At 38.8% G+C, this 12,843-nt stretch overlaps 1 long non-coding RNA gene across 1 annotated transcript; it reads right to left on the bottom strand.

Moving 5' to 3' along the window:
* Positions 1–288: 288 nt before the first annotated feature.
* Positions 289–11,723, bottom strand: LOC112845285 (uncharacterized). The gene is made up of 3 exons (XR_003218088.1): positions 11,684–11,723; positions 6,871–6,874; positions 289–824 (listed from the first exon to the last, which is right to left on the bottom strand). It is a non-coding gene; the product is annotated as an uncharacterized LOC112845285 (long non-coding RNA).
* Positions 11,724–12,843: the final 1,120 nt, after the last annotated feature.

The raw sequence follows: 12,843 nt of genomic DNA on the forward strand, positions 1-12,843 counted from the left end.
GAAGTGAAAACCACAGCACAAGAAGCCAAAAATAAATATCAAACTGCAAAGAAGGAGGCAGAAAATGTGATGCAGGAATTACAGGAGGTGCAGAAAGCTTTTGAAGAGGAAAAAAGGAAAATGCAGTTGGCAACACAAGAGGCTGAAAATGCAATGGCTGAAGCTGAAATACTGAGAAAGGAATTACTGCATGTAAAGCAAGAACTTGAAGAGGAGAAAAAAGGTAAACATGAGGCAGAAAATGAGAGTGAAAATATCAAGAAAGAATTGCTGGAAGCTCAAAAGTGTTGGAGGAAGAGAAAATTAAACTACAGGAAGCAGAGAAAGAAATGGAAGATACAAAGAGTTACACTCAAAACATGAAGAAGAAGTTGCTGGAAACACAAGACGCTCTAGAAAAAGAGACACATGGAAAATGGGAGGCAAAACAGGAAAGTGAAACTCTGAAGAAGGAACTGATGAAAGTGCAAGAAGAACTTGCAGAAGAGAAACTTGAGGTGAAGGTATTCAAGAAAGAAATGACAGGCTCTGAGGTGACCAAGAAAGACTGCAAAGATGCACTTAAAGAAATAAAAAAGCACAAAAAGGAAGCTAAAGAGCTCCTCAAACAGAAAGGGAAACTGGCCAAACAGCAGCTGAAAGAAAAATTTCAAGATGCCGAGGAGCAGCTAAAAAAAACCGTAAAAGAGCTGAAGGCAAAAGAAAAAGAAAAGAAAGCCGAGGACAGGAGTGGATTCTGGAGCAGACTGCTGAGAAAAAACTGACCCAGCAGCATCTTCTTCCTTCCCCGTCTCTCCACCTTTCTTTCACCCCATCCTTCTTCTCTCTCTCTCTCTCATCGTCTCTACCCTCACCTCTCACCTTTAACCCACTTTCTCTTTCACCGTCCCTCTCCTCCTAAAAATCCCCCATACTTTACTTGGGACGTTTGTTTGTTTTTTAAAAACTTTATTCTGAATACATGTACTTAAATACACAAATAAAATTGCCATAACTTGATGAGACCTCATGTTGCCTGCTTCTTTTCTTGTGTGTCTGTGGATGTAAAACAGTAACACACTTTCTGCTCTGTCTGTCTTTAATTGCAAATAAATGCAATATATCTTCATTTAAAAATGCAGTGCAAAAAACTTCTGCTCTCAATCTTTTTTTAGCAGAAAGCTTTTTTTTGCCCCTTCCTGATTTCTTATGTTTTAACATGTTTGTTACACTTACATGTTTCCAATTTCAAATTTTAACACAGATGGTCAGAGTAAATACAGATTGTAGTTTTTTAAATGATGGTTTCATTTAGTTTGGGAAAAAAGCTCTCCAACTTTACCTCATGTGAAAAAGTAATATCCTTCTAAACCTAATAAGTGGTTTTGTCATCGAGCAAGAACTGCAATCAAGCATTTGCAATAACTGGTGATGAGTGTTTTACAGCGCTGTGGAGGAATTTTGGTCCACTCTTCTTTGCAGAATTGTTTTAATTCGGCCACTTTTTCTAGCATAGGCTGAGTTTTTAAGGTCATGCTAAATCATCTCAATCTGATTCCAGTCTGCACTTTGACCAGGCCAAAACCTCCATTTTGTTTTTTGCGCCATTCAGAGATGATCTTGCTGCTGTGTTTTGCATTATTGTCCTGGTGCACTTGAGCTTCAGGGCACATTAAATGAGACAAGTGAGGCCTTCAGGTTTTCCACATTTTCTGGATAATGGCCCTCATCGTGGTTCGATTCCCAAAGCGTTTGAAATGCCTTTGTAACCAATGTTCCCTCTAATTTTTCACGTGTCTGAGCGAACACACAAACTCCGTGAGCGATCCCTTGGACCACTGTGAGCGACATCAGACGTGTGCACTGTGGTCGCGCCGATATCTAATCCATCCAACTTACATGGTTTATTAAAATAATCAAATTACAGCATTTACATTTATGTTAGACTACTTTTAATTAACTGCTTAAGCCCACTTACAATGAAAATGTAAAAAAAATCTAGTCATTGACCTGTGTAGTATGTTAACAGTATTGGAAGTAAAAATAACTTGAACTCCAGTTTTGAAAACACAACTTTCTCTCTTTTTAAAAAAAGCTCTGACTTGTATTATGAGTCTGTGGTCTGGGAGAGAGTCCTGTAACTCTCTGTCTGCAAAATACAGTATATAATGACCAATGTTGGGCAATTAATTATATAGTTACTTCTTCAAAAAAGTAACTCAGTTTGGCAAACAACAAAGAGTTTTGCAGCTATTTTTTTTTTTTTAAATGCAGCCAAGGCGTTTATTTAAAAACATTTCAAACTATTTACAGAACAATCAGCTGTTCTGCATCAAATCTGATGCCACACAAATTATTTGTGCCACTCCAAAAAATAATTTCTGTCCCCTATGAGATAAAGGAGAACAACAGCCTGATACCTGCAGGCCTGACAACAGCAGATGTATCACTCCTGTAACACCTGTAACGTTCAGCAGCCGCCTCATTGTTCTGACACACACAACAAAACTACACTACACACTAACTACACAAGATTTGCGCTAAACGTCGCAAATCTCTCACATATCAAAGCACCGCCGTCACTCCTAAAACTTCCCCCGTTTCTTAACAACTAGATGCCACGTTGCCATATCATTTTTGATTGGTCAACATGGTACTTTTTTGGACGAATAGGAAAGGGAGAGGGGGGTGGAGTTTGTTTTTGCTCACAGGCGGAGAGTGCTTTCGAGCCTTTTTTCTTATAAAACGCTGTTTTTACCGTTTATTCCCGCAGTAAATATAAGCAATGACAGTATTCAGGAAGAAAACCAAACAGTGCATATTTTTTTTTAATCACAACTCTGGTTTTACGTGGCCTATCAACACAATTTAAAAACTGGTATAAAGTCCACACTTTTTCCATCAATTGTTCTGTCTGTCCTGTTCACATCTCCAACGGTTGTACACGTTGTCATTAACGTGGCTTCACTCCACATCAGCCACGCCGCTTTGCCAGCTAAAACACCGGTGTCGGCACATAAGGACGCTGTCATAGCCTGTCAACCACGTTGATTAGCTGCGTATATACGAATGTAAATCGCATTATTGGCTGGACTATGGGATAAGGTGGCATCTTCTAATACAATATGGGAGCAGCCAGTCACTCACTGACTAACACTGCAAAACAGAATTGTTAAAGTATTAATTTTAATTTCAATTCAGGTTAATTTTCTTTGTGCGCAACACAGATTTTTGTGCGCAGAGACCGTGCCAGCAGTGCGCAATTGCGCACGTGCGCAGCTTATAGGGAACATTGTTTGTAACCCTTTCCAGACTGATAGAGTTCAGTGTTTCTTAGCTGTTTCTTTAGATGTCCATGATGTTGCTTTCTGAGATCTTTTAGTCAACTTCACTTTGTCAGACACGTTCTAGTTAAGTGATTTCTTGAGTAAAATATTTTGGCCATATTCCAGCCTGGGTGTTGCTCTAGTTAACTCCTCGTTGGAGGGGAGAGGGAGGGGGAACAGGAGGACAAATGAGGGCGGGAACAACTGAGCTGTAGTGCTTTTTTTCACTGTGCAATATTTGCAATATTTTTTTTGTGATATTCGACTGTGCAATAGACTCAGTCAAATGTGCAAACCACTGGTATTCCTATTTAACCCTATTATATGTTCTGTATTTATATATGTGTATATATGGTATATTTATGCTCATATCCTTACTCTCATTCCCCTTTATTTGGTATTCCAACTCTGTAACATGCAACTTCTGTCGGTGCTGTGCTACTGGAAACGGTATTTCCCGGAGGAACCCACCCGAGGGATTAATAAAGTTTCATCTAATCTCTAATCTAATCTATACTTCAGTCTGGTATGAAGGTGTCTGTTTTGCAGAAGTCGAGTTTTTCTTGGTTTGCAATCTTGCAGTCCATTCCTGTGCAGGCTTCTAGTGATTGTCCTCTTCCAGACTACAATTCCTGACTTGACTAAGTTATTCACTCGTGTCTTAGCATTTTTTATTAGTCTTTAAACACATCTCTTACTAGTTTCTTTCCAGAGTCTTTGAACTCTCTCGATTCCTGCCTCTGCCAGGCTTGTTCTGTACTGTGTGGCTCTCTTTGAATTTCTTCTCACTCCAGTTTGTCACACTTGGAAACATTGCGAAAACTCTGTATATCTTCTCCTGCTTTGTTAGCATCAACAATTCTTTTTCTCAAGTCTAAACTCATTTTGTTTGTTTTTGGCATGATGCTTTGTCGAGTGACAGCTCGAACTTTTACCTTTTATACTGTTGGGTCACAGTTTTAACTTGATTTTAAAAGCTTTGCACATTACAAAGTTCAAGCACATCATTGCCCAGCTCAATGAAAAGGAACCTTTTTGTGGGGCAAATAATATTGACACCAGTCATTTTGTGTTTTTCTGAAATTATTCTGTTATTGTGTACAAAATATTTAAAAAATAAGCTATAGGGAAATCCTCTACTTGAAAATCCTGTTTAAAAAAAACAAAAGCACTTGGGACAATTGTGTTGGTGACAGCTTTTGTTATAATATTAATAATATTTATATGAATATGGGATACTGTTACATGTCTGCATAGACTTTTGTGGAATATGGAGACACTCCTGGCATTATATGAGCAAAGTGAGACCCACTTTTTAGGGTTCGTGGAGATGAGTGTGAAGACCCAAACAATCCCTGTCAATGATGGAGAAGCTTTGATGAAAACATTTGGTAAAAAACTTTTCTCCTCACTCATGTTGCCCACCAGTGATTTCTAGCTGTCCACACACACAGCAGGCTAGAATATGCGCTGAGCCTCAGCACCATGGTTGCAATACTTGGACATGTTTCTTTATTAAATAATGAACCAGACCCCAAAAAGTAAACAGCTGTTATTGCTAGGCAACGGGAGCAGCATTTGGTGATGCAGCACCTGACCTTCCTGACAATGTGGGCGGAGCATGCATGAAATGGAATGTTTAGAAGAACTGTGCAACACAAGCACTTAGTTACAGCATTTTTCATTGTATCCAGACACGGCTAGAGACACATCTACAGCAGCATCTCTGTGCAGGACAAACGACAGTTGAGGAAAAAAAACCCATTGAAAACTTCCCTTCTCCACAATACGTTGGTTTCTTTGTTTAAAGGGCCAAAATGAATCAAGGGAGATCAAGAAGAGGCTTGGTGAGTGCTTCACCATATGGTACAGTACAGTCTGAGCTGACTAACCTACAAGAGGAATTTCAAAAAATACAGGCTGAAAATGTCAAATTAAAAGAAGAGGCAGAAAAATCAAGAGGAGAAGCTAAAAATTCCAAGTTTGAAACTGAAATAGTATTGAAGGAATTACTGCATGTAAGTCTAAGACTTAAAGGAGAGAAAATGGGAAAACAACAGGCAGAAAATGAGAATGAAAATATCAAGAAAGGACTGTTGGAAGCTCAAAAAACACTGGAGGAAGTGAAAACCACAGCACAAGAAGCCAAAAATAAATATCAAACTGCAAAGAAGGAGGCAGAAAATGTGATGCAGGAATTACAGGAGGTGCAGAAAGCTTTTGAAGAGGAAAAAAGGAAAATGCAGTTGGCAACACAAGAGGCTGAAAATGCAATGGCTGAAGCTGAAATACTGAGAAAGGAATTACTGCATGTAAAGCAAGAACTTGAAGAGGAGAAAAAAGGTAAACATGAGGCAGAAAATGAGAGTGAAAATATCAAGAAAGAATTGCTGGAAGCTCAAAAAGTGTTGGAGGAAGAGAAAATTAAACTACAGGAAGCAGAGAAAGAAATGGAAGATACAAAGAGTTACACTCAAAACATGAAGAAGAAGTTGCTGGAAACACAAGACGCTCTAGAAAAAGAGACACATGGAAAATGGGAGGCAAAACAGGAAAGTGAAACTCTGAAGAAGGAACTGATGAAAGTGCAAGAAGAACTTGCAGAAGAGAAACTTGAGGTGAAGGTATTCAAGAAAGAAATGACAGGCTCTGAGGTGACCAAGAAAGACTGCAAAGATGCACTTAAAGAAATAAAAAAGCACAAAAAGGAAGCTAAAGAGCTCCTCAAACAGAAAGGGAAACTGGCCAAACAGCAGCTGAAAGAAAAATTTCAAGATGCCGAGGAGCAGCTAAAAAAAACGTAAAAGAGCTGAAGGCAAAAGAAAAAGAAAAGAAAGCCGAGGACAGGAGTGGATTCTGGAGCAGACTGCTGAGAAAAAACTGACCCAGCAGCATCTTCTTCCTTCCCCGTCTCTCCACCTTTCTTTCACCCCATCCTTCTTCTCTCTCTCTCTCTCATCTCTCTACCCTCACCTCTCACCTTTAACCCACTTTCTCTTCACCGTCCCTCTCCTCCTAAAAATCCCCCATACTTTACTTGGGACGTTTGTTTGTTTTTTAAAAACTTTATTCTGAATACATGTACTTAAATACACAAATAAAATTGCCATAACTTGATGAGACCTCATGTTGCCTGCTTCTTTTCTTGTGTGTCTGTGGATGTAAAACAGTAACACACTTTCTGCTCTGTCTGTCTTTAATTGCAAATAAATGCAATATATCTTCATTTAAAAATGCAGTGCAAAAAACTTCTGCTCTCAATCTTTTTTTAGCAGAAAGCTTTTTTTGCCCCTTCCTGATTTCTTATGTTTTAACATGTTTGTTACACTTACATGTTTCCAATTTCAAATTTAACACAGATGGTCAGAGTAAATACAGATTGTAGTTTTTTAAATGATGGTTTCATTTAGTTTGGGAAAAAAGCTCTCCAACTTTACCTCATGTGAAAAAGTAATATCCTTCTAAACCTAATAAGTGGTTTTGTCATCGAGCAAGAACTGCAATCAAGCATTTGCAATAACTGGTGATGAGTGTTTTACAGCGCTGTGGAGGAATTTTGGTCCACTCTTCTTTGCAGAATTGTTTTAATTCGGCCACTTTTTCTAGCATAGGCTGAGTTTTTAAGGTCATGCTAAATCATCTCAATCTGATTCCAGTCTGCACTTTGACCAGGCCAAAACCTCCATTTTGTTTTTGCGCCATTCAGAGATGATCTTGCTGCTGTGTTTTGCATTATTGTCCTGGTGCACTTGAGCTTCAGGGCACATTAAATGAGACAAGTGAGGCCTTCAGGTTTTCCACATTTCTGGATAATGGCCCTCATCGTGGTTCGATTCCCAAAGCGTTTGAAATGCCTTTGTAACCAATGTTCCCTCTAATTTTTCACGTGTCTGAGCGAACACACAAACTCCGTGAGCGATCCCTTGGACCACTGTGAGCGACATCAGACGTGTGCACTGTGGTCGCGCCGATATCTAATCCATCCAACTTACATGGTTATTAAAATAATCAAATTACAGCATTTACATTTATGTTAGACTACTTTTAATTAACTGCTTAAGCCCACTTACAATGAAAATGTAAAAAAATCTAGTCATTGACCTGTGTAGTATGTTAACAGTATTGGAAGTAAAAATAACTTGAACTCCAGTTTTGAAAACACAACTTCTCTCTTTTTAAAAAAAGCTCTGACTTGTATTATGAGTCTGTGGTCTGGAGAGAGTCCTGTAACTCTCTGTCTGCAAAATACAGTATATAAGACCAATGTTGGGCAATTAATTATATAGTTACTTCTTCAAAAAAGTAACTCAGTTTGGCAAAAAACAAAGTTTTGCAGCTATTTTTTTTTTTAAATGCAGCCAAGGCGTTTATTTAAAAACATTTCAAACTATTTACAGAACAATCAGCTGTTCTGCATCAAATCTGATGCCACACAAATTATTTGTGCCACTCCAAAAAATAATTTCTGTCCCCTATGAGATAAAGGAGAACAACAGCCTGATACCTGCAGGCCTGACAACAGCAGATGTATCACTCCTGTAACACCTGTAACGTTCAGCAGCCGCCTCATTGTTCTGACACACACAACAAAACTACACTACACACTAACTACACAAGATTTGCGCTAAACGTCGCAAATCTCTCACATATCAAAGCACCGCCGTCACTCCTAAAACTTCCCCCCGTTTCTTAACAACTAGATGCCACGTTGCCATATCATTTTTGATTGGTCAACATGTACTTTTGGACGAATAGGAAAGGAGAGGGGGGTGGAGTTTGTTTTGCTCACAGGCGGAGAGTGCTTTCGAGCCTTTTTCTTATAAAACGCTGTTTTACCGTTATTCCCGCAGTAAATATAAGCAATGACAGTATTCAGGAAGAAAACCAAACAGTGCATATTTTTTTTTAATCACAACTCTGGTTTTACGTGGCCTTCAACACAATTTAAAAACTGTATAAAGTCCACACTTTTTCCATCAATTGTTCGTCTGTCCTGTTCACATCTCCAACGTTGTACACGTTGTCATTAACGTGGCTTCACTCCACATCAGCCACGCCGCTTTGCCAGCTAAAACACCGGTGTCGGCACATAAGGACGCTGTCATAGCCTGTCAACCACGTTGATTAGCTGCGTATATACGAATGTAAATCGCATTATTGGCTGGACTATGGGATAAGGTGGCATCTTCTAATACAATATGGGAGCAGCCAGTCACTCACTGACTAACACTGCAAAACAGAATTGTTAAAGTATTAATTTTAATTTCAATTCAGGTAATTTCTTTGTGCGCAACACAGATTTTTTGTGCGCAGAGACCGTGCCAGCAGTGCGCAATTGCGCACGTGCGCAGCTTATAGGAACATTGTTTGTAACCCTTTCCAGACTGATAGAGTTCAGTGTTCTTAGCTGTTTCTTTAGATGTCCATGATGTTGCTTTCTGAGATCTTTTATCAACTTCACTTTGTCAGACACGTTCTAGTTAAGTGATTTCTTGAGTAAAATATTTTGGCCATATTCCAGCCTGGGTGTTGCTCTAGTTAACTCCTCGTTGGAGGGAGAGGGAGGGGAACAGGAGGACAAATGAGGGCGGGAACAACTGAGCTGTAGTGCTTTTTTTCACTGTGCAATATTTGCAATATTTTTTTGTGATATTCACTGTGCAATAGACTCAGTCAAATGTGCAAACCACTGGTATTCCTATTTAACCCTATTATATGTTCTGTATTTATATATGTGTATATATGGTATATTTATGCTCATATCCTTACTCTCATTCCCCTTTATTTGGTATTCCAACTCTGTAACATGCAACTTCTGTCGGTGCTGTGCTACTGGAAACGGTATTTCCCGGAGGAACCCACCCGAGGGATTAATAAAGTTTCATCTAATCTCTAATCTAATCTATACTTCAGTCTGGTATGAAGGTGTCTGTTTTGCAGAAGTCGAGTTTTTCTTGGTTTGCAATCTTGCAGTCCATTCCTGTGCAGGCTTCTAGTGATTGTCCTCTTCCAGACTACAATTCCTGACTTGACTAAGTTATTCACTCGTGTCTTAGCATTTTTTATTAGTCTTTAAACACATCTCTTACTAGTTTTCTTTCCAGAGTCTTTGAACTCTCTCGATTCCTGCCTCTGCCAGGCTTGTTCTGTACTGTGTGGCTCTCTTTGAATTTCTTCTCACTCCAGTTTGTCACACTTGGAAACATTGCGAAAACTCTGTATATCTTCTCCTGCTTTGTTAGCATCAACAATTCTTTTTCTCAAGTCTAAACTCATTTTGTTTGTTTTTGGCATGATGCTTTGTCGAGTGACAGCTCGAACTTTTACCTTTATACTGTTGGGTCACAGTTTTAACTTGATTTTAAAAGCTTTGCACATTACAAAGTTCAAGCACATCATTGCCCAGCTCAATGAAAAGGAACCTTTTTTGTGGGGCAAATAATATTGACACCAGTCATTTTGTGTTTTTCTGAAATTATTCTGTTATTGTGTACAAAATATTTAAAAAATAAGCTATAGGGAAATCCTCTACTTGAAAATCCTGTTTAAAAAAAACAAAAGCACTTGGGACAATTGTGTTGGTGACAGCTTTTGTTATAATATTAATATTTATATGAATATGGGATACTGTTACATGTCTGCATAGACTTTTGTGGAATATGGAGACACTCCTGGCATTATATGAGCAAAGTGAGACCCACTTTTTAGGGTTCGTGGAGATGAGTGTGAAGACCCAAACAATCCCTGTCAATGATGGAGAAGCTTTGATGAAAACATTTGGTAAAAAACTTTTCTCCTCACTCATGTTGCCCACCAGTGATTTCTAGCTGTCCACACACACAGCAGGCTAGAATATGCGCTGAGCCTCAGCACCATGGTTGCAATACTTGGACATGTTTTCTTTATTAAATAATGAACCAGACCCCAAAAAGTAAACAGCTGTTATTGCTAGGCAACGGGAGCAGCATTTGGTGATGCAGCACCTGACCTTCCTGACAATGTGGGCGGAGCATGCATGAAATGGAATGTTTAGAAGAACTGTGCAACACAAGCACTTAGTTACAGCATTTTTCATTGTATCCAGACACGGCTAGAGACACATCTACAGCAGCATCTCTGTGCAGGACAAACGACAGTTGAGGAAAAAAAAACCCATTGAAAACTTCCCTTCTCCACAATACGTTGGTTTCTTTGTTTAAAGGGCCAAAATGAATCAAGGGAGATCAAGAAGAGGCTTGGTGAGTGCTTCACCATATGGTACAGTACAGTCTGAGCTGACTAACCTACAAGAGGAATTTCAAAAAATACAGGCTGAAAATGTCAAATTAAAAGAAGAGGCAGAAAAATCAAGAGGAGAAGCTAAAAATTCCAAGTTTGAAACTGAAATAGTATTGAAGGAATTACTGCATGTAAGTCTAAGACTTAAAGGAGAGAAAATGGGAAAACAACAGGCAGAAAATGAGAATGAAAATATCAAGAAAGGACTGTTGGAAGCTCAAAAAAACTGGAGGAAGTGAAAACCACAGCACAAGAAGCCAAAAATAAATATCAAACTGCAAAGAAGGAGGCAGAAAATGTGATGCAGGAATTACAGGAGGTGCAGAAAGCTTTTGAAGAGGAAAAAAGGAAAATGCAGTTGGCAACACAAGAGGCTGAAAATGCAATGGCTGAAGCTGAAATACTGAGAAAGGAATTACTGCATGTAAAGCAAGAACTTGAAGAGGAGAAAAAAGGTAAACATGAGGCAGAAAATGAGAGTGAAAATATCAAGAAAGAATTGCTGGAAGCTCAAAAAGTGTTGGAGGAAGAGAAAATTAAACTACAGGAAGCAGAGAAAGAAATGGAAGATACAAAGAGTTACACTCAAAACATGAAGAAGAAGTTGCTGGAAACACAAGACGCTCTAGAAAAAGAGACACATGGAAAATGGGAGGCAAAACAGGAAAGTGAAACTCTGAAGAAGGAACTGATGAAAGTGCAAGAAGAACTTGCAGAAGAGAAACTTGAGGTGAAGGTATTCAAGAAAGAAATGACAGGCTCTGAGGTGACCAAGAAAGACTGCAAAGATGCACTTAAAGAAATAAAAAAGCACAAAAAGGAAGCTAAAGAGCTCCTCAAACAGAAAGGGAAACTGGCCAAACAGCAGCTGAAAGAAAAATTTCAAGATGCCGAGGAGCAGCTAAAAAAAACCGTAAAAGAGCTGAAGGCAAAAGAAAAAGAAAAGAAAGCCGAGGACAGGAGTGGATTCTGGAGCAGACTGCTGAGAAAAAACTGACCAGCAGCATCTTCTTCCTTCCCCGTCTCTCCACCTTTCTTTCACCCCATCCTTCTTCTCTCTCTCTCTCTCATCTTCTCTACCCTCACCTCTCACCTTTAACCCACTTTCTCTTTCACCGTCCCTCTCCTCCTAAAAATCCCCCATACTTTACTTGGGACGTTTGTTTGTTTTTTAAAAACTTTATTCTGAATACATGTACTTAAATACACAAATAAAATTGCCATAACTTGATGAGACCTCATGTTGCCTGCTTCTTTTCTTGTGTGTCTGTGGATGTAAAACAGTAACACACTTTCTGCTCTGTCTGTCTTTAATTGCAAATAAATGCAATATATCTTCATTTAAAAATGCAGTGCAAAAAACTTCTGCTCTCAATCTTTTTTTAGCAGAAAGCTTTTTTTTGCCCCTTCCTGATTTCTTATGTTTTAACATGTTTGTTACACTTACATGTTTCCAATTTCAAATTTTAACACAGATGGTCAGAGTAAATACAGATTGTAGTTTTTTAAATGATGGTTTCATTTAGTTTGGGAAAAAAGCTCTCCAACTTTACCTCATGTGAAAAAGTAATATCCTTCTAAACCTAATAAGTGGTTTTGTCATCGAGCAAGAACTGCAATCAAGCATTTGCAATAACTGGTGATGAGTGTTTTACAGCGCTGTGGAGGAATTTTGGTCCACTCTTCTTTGCAGAATTGTTTTAATTCGGCCACTTTTTCTAGCATAGGCTGAGTTTTTAAGGTCATGCTAAATCATCTCAATCTGATTCCAGTCTGCACTTTGACCAGGCCAAAACCTCCATTTTGTTTTTGCGCCATTCAGAGATGATCTTGCTGCTGTGTTTTGCATTATTGTCCTGGTGCACTTGAGCTTCAGGGCACATTAAATGAGACAAGTGAGGCCTTCAGGTTTTCCACATTTTCTGGATAATGGCCCTCATCGTGGTTCGATTCCCAAAGCGTTTGAAATGCCTTTGTAACCAATGTTCCCTCTAATTTTTCACGTGTCTGAGCGAACACACAAACTCCGTGAGCGATCCCTTGGACCACTGTGAGCGACATCAGACGTGTGCACTGTGGTCGCGCCGATATCTAATCCATCCAACTTACATGGTTTATTAAAATAATCAAATTACAGCATTTACATTTATGTTAGACTACTTTTAATTAACTGCTTAAGCCCACTTACAATGAAAATGTAAAAAAATCTAGTCATTGACCTGTGTAGTATGTTAACAGTATTGGAAGTAAAAATAACTTG

The sequence above is a fragment of the Oreochromis niloticus genome, unplaced genomic scaffold (assembly GCF_001858045.2).
Source record: "Oreochromis niloticus isolate F11D_XX unplaced genomic scaffold, O_niloticus_UMD_NMBU tig00006539_pilon, whole genome shotgun sequence".
Lineage (NCBI taxonomy): Eukaryota > Metazoa > Chordata > Actinopteri > Cichliformes > Cichlidae > Oreochromis > Oreochromis niloticus.